Raw genomic sequence first — 7902 nt, 5'->3', positions numbered from 1 at the left:
TGTTTATCCATTTTATCAGTTGACAAACATTTTATTCCTATCTTCAGGCTATTATGAATAATGAATGCTCTTACGAACATTTGTATGGAAGTTTTTGTGTGGAAATAGGTTTTCATTTCTCTTGGGTATATACTTAAGGACAAAATTGCTTGGTCGTAGGGGAACTGATTTCTTTTTTTTTTATTTATTTTTAATTTTTTAAAATTTTTTATTAAATCATAAACACATAGATCATGTATACCTTAATGCATTTATGGGGTACAATGTGCGGATTTCAAATAGAATTAGGAACGCTTACATGACACTGGTTAATATATACCTTATCTTGTTTACTTAGTTATTGTGTTAAGACATTTATACTCTATACTAATAGATCTGACAAGGACCCTTGCATTATGCACCATCGGTGTGATCCCACCATTCACTCTCCCTCAATCTGACCTACCCCCTATAGGGGAACTGATTTCAAACTTTTGCCAGAATATTTTATGCATTTTACATCGTTGGGAGAAGGGTATGAGGGTTCCAACTTCTTCACTTCTTTGTAGTACCTGTTATTATCTGTCACTTTTTTTTTTTTGAAACAAAATCTCACTATGTTGCCCTTGGTAGGGTGCTGTAGTGTCACAGCTCACAGCAACCTCAAACTCTTGGGCTTAAGCAATTCTCTTGCCTCAGTCTCTCAAATAGCTGGGACTACTAATAGATGACTAATGATGTTGAAAATCTTTTCACATGCTTATTAGCCATTTGTATCTCTTCTTTGGAGATCATTGTTTCTTTATGTCCTTTTCCCATTTTAAAATTGGGGATCTTTTTATCTTTTTCCCATTTTAAAATTGGTTTGTCTTTGTATCTTTTTACTATTGAGTTGGAAGAGTTTTTCCTATATATTCTAGATACAAGGGTGTTTTCCTTTTTTTTTTTTTACACTGATTGCATTTGTTACGTAAAGTCCCTCTTGCACTTGTGCCTTTAGATACAAGTTTTTATCAGCTAAATGATTTGCAAAAAAATTTGTACCATTCTGTGTGTTGTCTTTTCAATGTCCTTCCTTTTTACGGCCAAATAACTAATTGTATGAATATACTACACTTTGTTCATTCTTTCCTCAATTGATGGGCATTGGAGTTATCTCCACTTTTCAACTATTATAAATAATGCTGTTATGAACATTTACGCAAAGTATCTATGTTTATTTTCAGTTCTCTTGGGTGTATTTCTAGGACCGTGGTTCTCAACCTTCCTAATGGTGCAACCCTTTAATACAGTTCCTCATGTTGTGGTGACCCCCAGCCATAAAATTATTTTCATTGCTACTTCATGCTGAGAAGAAATGCTAGATCATATGCGAACTCTATGTTTAACATTTTGAAGAACTGCCAGACTGTTTTCCAAAGTGATGGCATCATATTACAACCTATCAGTAATATATCAGAGTTCCCACTTCTACACATTTCTCATCAACATTTTAGTCATCCTAGCAAGTGCCATGTGGTATCTCGTTGTGGTTTTGATTTGTATTTCCACACAGCTAAGATTTATTAAACTTCGATTCAAATTCAGGTTCAAAGCCAGAGTTTTAAAATAATATCTCTCGGGCAGCGCCTGTGGCTCAAAGGGCTAGGGCACTGGTCCCATATGCCAGAGGTGGTGGGTTCAAACCCAGCCCTGGCCAAAAACCACAAAAAAAAAAAAAAAAAAAAATCTCTCTCATGCTCTTAGCAGCAAGGAAAGATTTTAAATAAAATTTTAAATAAATTTTACTCACTGAATTAAATTTTATTTGTTACCTGTGTCCTCACTTCACCAAAGTTTTTGTTTGTTTGTTTTGATTTTTTAAACTAGGATATAATAATTATAGAATAAATCCAGTGATGCATGAATAAATGGTTAACCAGTTGGGAGTGCTGAAGGAGGGTGGAGGTAGCTGTAGAATCTCTGATTTGTCGCCTCTGCTTATTTCATGGTGTGAATACTTCCACCCATCACCAATTTCAAGCTACCAACTTGACGTCTGTCAGCCAGCTTGCAAAAATCCTGAAAAGGTAACAATAAGCTCTGGTGAGTGAGTGGTATGAGCCAGAGGCAGCTCCAACACATCAATTCCACAAATTCATTAAGGCCCTCTTTGAATTACAAATGTCTTTGCACATAATAGAAGATAAAATGATCATTAGTTACAGAAGATATAATTACATGTGTAGAAAAATCTAAGAGAATTAATGTAAAATTATTATAAGCAGTAAGCAATTTCAGCAATGGGTCTAGAGAAAAGAATTATTCAAAATTAACTTTCCTCACAGAAATAATACTAATTAAAAAAAATGTGATGGTGAGGTCACAGCCACAATTAAATAATAACAGGAAGAAAACCTGCAAATCAATTTAATAAAGAATATACAGTTTCTATAAGAAGAAAATTCTGAAATTCTTCTGAGGGTCATAAAAAAAACCTTGAAAAAAAAAAAGCAAGATGTATGTTGGAATCTTATAGAAAGCCTCAATGTTAAATAATTGTCATTTTTTTCCTGAATTATTTTATAAAACAAATGCAATCTCAATTACAATCCTAATACGATATATTTGGAAATTTTAAAAGCTAAATAGAAAGTTTATCTGAAAGAAAAAAACAAACAAAACAAAAAAAGGGTGGGCGCAGGAAATCTTCACAATGAACACTAGGGGAAGCTCATTTTTATAACAACAGGTAAACATTTCCTTAAAAATTAGAAAAACAAAACACAGTTAATAAATTTTGTAAAAAGCAGTAAGAGAGAGAAGCAGGCCACCTCAGAACTCTGGAGTGCCAGAGCATTCCCCAACCACTGTGTTCCCCTGCTCTTCCGTCCAAAATGGAAAGGAAGTGTGGAGAGAGGGTGTTGAATGACTTCCGGAGGTATGCTTTGAAATGTATTTCCCTTAGGAACAATGCTAGCTATCAACAGTGCTGAGGACCAAAGCTAGCCCAGTTCTATTGAAGGTTAGTTATAGGATTCTGAGCCCATCTTGTTATCACAACTATCTATCACATTTAATTCTGATCTCCAGGATATACTGTGTTCTAATGACCAAAAGCTCCATTTTTTGAATGCATCATTCCAATTAGTGGGGAACTTCCTACACAAGTAGATATAGTGAATAAATGCTAGATTTTGAGTGTGAATATTATGGCAATATGTCCTGTGTTGTTGTTTTTTTTTTTCGTAGAGACAGAGACTCACTTTATCGCCCTCCGTCAAGTGCTATGGCGTCACATGGCTCACAGCAACCTCCAACTCCTGGGCTTAAGCAATTCCCTTGCCTCAGCCTCCCGAGTAGCTGGGACTGCAGGCGCCTGCCACAACGCCTGGCTATTTTGTTGTTGTTGTTGCAGTTTGGCCTGGGCTGGGTTTGAACCCGCCACCCTCAATATATGGGGCCGGTGCCCTACCCACTGAGCCACAGGCACCGGCCGATGTCCTGTGTTTTTAATTTTCTTTCACCATGGAATGTTTCTTTGATTTCTCACTTGCTATTTGTGCCACTCATGAAGGAAATTATGTATCTGTTTTAGAATTGTGAGAAACTAAATTGATAACAGAATACTTAAGCCTTCTGAATGTATAATACTTTATTTTTCAACAGATCAATTTTTCAGGATGTGGAGGAAATAAGCAGCTCAATCTGAACTGAACTATATATATATTTTAAATGTTTATCCTGGAGTGACTATTTATGGGCTAGATAGAATTTCTTAAAAATAGGAATGTCATGTTCTTGTTTTTATGTACCATTTATTACAAATGGAAGAAAAATGCTAATTTAAAACTAACTTTAAAAAATGAGTTCAAAGAACTTTAGAACTAACTGATAGCTTGAGCATTTTGAAGTAATGCAAGTATTTGGGTCAATTTATTATTCACCAAGATTGTTGGAAACTTACATTATGGTTATTCTGATTCCATCTCTAGGTACAAGGTTATACTCAGTGGATAAAAACCCAACTCTATGGAAGGTTATAGAAATGACCTACATCTAAGGATTGGGCTCTGTTATCAATTTGCATATATATGTGGGGACGGTGTATGTGCCTACAAACACACACAAACAATCCTTGAAATTCCCTGGAAATTAACAAATAATACCCTTCACATTCCATGTTAGTGGCCATAGTATTAGACAGTTACATGGCCTTTCCATGAGCCCCCCAGCCTCATGCTGACAGCTGGATTTCTCCCTGACATTGCTGTTTGAGGCCACAGCAGCTTGCCCACACTCAGACAGTGAGTCAGTGACAGGCTCTATAGAGAACAGAGCACGTCTCTGTGCGCAGAATTCCGGGCTCCAGGATGAACACACATGCGCTGTAGATTTTGAGTATTTTTATATGACTCCGTATAAATGTATACATTCATAGCCTCATGAGCACATGTCTGTAAACGTAGGGGCTCAATAGCACCATGTATTTTCCTCACTAGCCAGTGAGTTCTCTGGCATATTTAATCAATCCTCTACTATTCCTGGACAGGAAGTACTAAATTTCTGAGGTTTTAACAAACATCGTGTTTCACTTAAACAGTGTAGAAACTATCCCAGTATAAGTGCATTACCATTTTTATGTTTTTGATTTTAACTTTTATTATTTTAAAAATAACACACATAATGTATGTTCATAATGGAAACACATAAAATACAGGTAAGTGAAAAGAAAAGATCATACCTGATCCCACCACGCAGAGATAATACCAACTGGAGTGAATTTGATGAATTCCAGCTTAGACTTTTTCCTACAAACATGTGTATATGTGTGTAATTTTTCACAGAAATAAATCATATGGATGTCTTAAAACCTTCAAATCTTGCTTTTAAAATTTAATATACCTTTCCATTTCCAACATCGTATTTAATGGCTACCAGCCAAGAAAATTTTAGGTACTTGGGACTGGAAGTTCTTTGCTCCTAATTCTTCATATTAAATTGAAAATTAACCAGTCCAGGGCCTAACCTCCTAAGGATGTGTGCTGAACCACTATGGCATCAAAAGGAACAGTTGTTAAAGGTGGTTAGGTATCTGTGTGTGTGCATGTGCGTGTCTGTGTGTGATACTGTGCAAAAAAAAAAGTATACATATTTTAATATTGTATATGTACTGATAACAAAAGAAAACTACAAGTCACATTTCAGTACTTCCAATTGCAGAAGTCAAATGTGACTTGAGTATTACAGTTTTAATACAGTTTTTTCTTTGCTTAAAAAGTGCATACATGGGTGGTGCCTGTGGCTTGGTGGGTAGGGCGTTGGCCCCATATACCGAGGGTGGTGGGTTCAAACCTGGCCCTAGCTAAATTGCAATAAAAAAAATAGCTGGATGTTGTGGCAGGCACCTGTAGTCCCAGCTACTCAGGAGGCTGAGGCAAGAGAATCACCTAAGCCCAGGAGTTGGAGGTTGCTGTGAGCTGTGTGATACCACGGCCCTCTACCGAAGGTGATAAAGTGAGACTCTGTCTCTACAAAAAAAAACAAAAAGTGCACACATTTTTGGCACTTTCTGTATTATACACCTTTGAAGTTTCTAGAATGAGTATTTCTTTTTTTTTTGACTCAGAGTCACACTTTGTCACCCTTGGTAGAGTGCCATGGCGTTATAGCTCACAGCAACCTCAGACTCCTGGGCTTAAGTGACTCTCTTGCTTCAGCCTCCAGAGTAGGTGGGACTACTGGTGCCAACCACAACACCGGCTATTTTTAGAGACAGGGTCTCACTCTGGCTCAGGCTGGTCAAACTTGTGAGCTCAGGCAATCCACCTGCCTCAGCCTCTCAAGTGCTGGGATTACAGGCATGAGCCACCATGCCTGGCCCTAGAATGTATATTTCTTTTGTATAATAATTTATCTTTCTGTACGAATGAAAAGGAGTAATACATGAGTGCTCATTCTTTTTTTTTTTTTTTTGAGACAGTTTCAAACTGTCGTCCTGGGTAGAGTGCTGTGGTGTCATAGCTCATAGCAACCTCAAACTCTTGGGCTTAAGCTATTCTCTTGCCTCAGCCTCCCAAGAAGTTGGGACTATAGGGGCCCACCACAACACCCAGCTATTTTGTTGTCATTGTTGTTTTAGCAGGCCCTGGCTGGGTTCGAAACTCCAGCTTTGCTGTATGTGGCCAGTGCCCTACCCACTGAGCTATGGGTGCTGCCCTGCTCATTCATTTTAATATGGTATTTAATGAAATTTTACCATACACCATATTCCACTGCGTACAGGATGAGAAAGAAAAATAGGCCAGAACTTTTTGGAACTCACAATTTTCTGGGGACCTCAGACATGTGAAATAATTACCCCTGTGGGTGTAAATGCATCAGACCAGTGTAAGCATGGTTACAGAGGCCACACAGAAAGGACCGAAGAGTCTGTGGGTCAGGATCTTGGCATCAATGAGATCAATTAATTTATCTGGGCAATGACGACCTCATACCAATCTTCAAAAAGCTGTACAAATCTTCCTATCTAAGATGAACTGTTTAAACTTTCTATATCTTTAAACATCTTAAGTTTTTTTTGGGGGGGCATGGAAAGGAGTCTCCCAGCAGAGACGGGAAAACCTGCTAGACATATTCTAGAAGCTGTAACACTCCATTTTTAAATTTCTAATAAATTTGGTAAGTTGGTCACTTGACAAATTGAACATTCACATTCAGTAAATGATTTTTGCCTGACGAGTCTGTGTTTTGGGAGGGGGTGGTGGGGAGGTCTCCAGGAACATCCCTTGAAAAATACATAGGAGTTTGAATGGGAAGGATCATGGAGAAACTGAGGAAGAAAGATATTCTGTGTAGAGGGAACAGCACATGTGGCAGCTTGGAGGCACGGAACGGAGTGGCACATTCTGATTGCAGCACGTAGTTACACGTGCTAAAGTAAAAAGATGAAGGAGAAGAGGCACAAAGAGAGACAGCTGCAGAAAAAGGCAGCGCCACAACCTGCGGGGTTTTTTTTTTTTTTTTTTGGCCAGGGCTAGGTTTGAACCAGCCACCTCTGGAATATGGGACCGGCGCCCTACTCCTTGAGCCACAGGCGCCGCCCCTAACCTGCGGGGTTTGTGGTCCTCGGTCCCATAAAGTTTTATCCTGCGAGAAACGGAAGCCATTGAAGGATTCAAAGCCAGTAACTGAAAATAACCAGCTTTGCATTTTAGAAAGTCCATTCTGGCAATGGTATGGAGGGTGAACTGAAGGGGAGTTCTCTAGAAGGAGGAAGTCCGCAGCTCAGAAGGCAGCATTGCACTGGGGTCATGATGAGGGCAAGCTCCGGATTCGGAGTGCTGAGATTCAGAACCGCCTCTACCACTTGGCAACTCTGTGCTTGGGCAATTCCTTAGGCTCTCCATTGACCTGCTTTCCTCCTCTGTAAATCAAAAATAGTAATAGCTGTGATGATGAAGAGAAACAATACATATAAAGTGCTTAGGTCAGAGCCTGCCCTATAGAAAGCTCTCGAAACAGGCTTGCTATTATTATTAAAATATGATGATTATCATATTTCAGAAGTTCAAAAGAGAAATAATGATAGTCTGAAGTAAGGTATGGGCCTGGGAAATTGTAAGGAGGCCATGGGGATGAGAAAGCTAGCGAGTGGATTTGACAGGCTTTTTAGGTGACTAGATTCAAGAGGGAGGAAGAACAGGTTGCGTGGTAGAAGACAATGGATTTTATTTTAGACACTATGAGTTTTAGATACGGTGGGTGTTAAGGTGAAGATGTCCAATCTCAGATTGATATGCTGGCGTGGAGCTCAGTAAAGAGAGGTGAAGGGCACATGAGCCAAATATCAGGGTAAGAGACTGATTACAAATAACTGTGCTGATGTGCACATTTTAACCATCTGTTTGGCCCTTGATGCCTGACTTCTATTAGAACCCAGAA

At 38.6% G+C, this 7902-nt stretch overlaps 1 non-coding gene across 1 annotated transcript; it reads right to left on the bottom strand.

The window, feature by feature from the left end:
• Positions 1-6554: 6554 nt before the first annotated feature.
• Positions 6555-6614, bottom strand: LOC128592987 (U7 small nuclear RNA). Its single transcript, XR_008382180.1, has one exon. It is a non-coding gene; the product is annotated as a U7 small nuclear RNA (small nuclear RNA).
• Between the last annotated feature and the right edge of the window lie 1288 nt (positions 6615-7902).

Source organism: Nycticebus coucang, chromosome 8 (assembly GCF_027406575.1).
Source record: "Nycticebus coucang isolate mNycCou1 chromosome 8, mNycCou1.pri, whole genome shotgun sequence".
NCBI classification, from domain to species: domain Eukaryota; kingdom Metazoa; phylum Chordata; class Mammalia; order Primates; family Lorisidae; genus Nycticebus; species Nycticebus coucang.
This window is presented reverse-complemented; position numbering and strand designations above follow the sequence as displayed.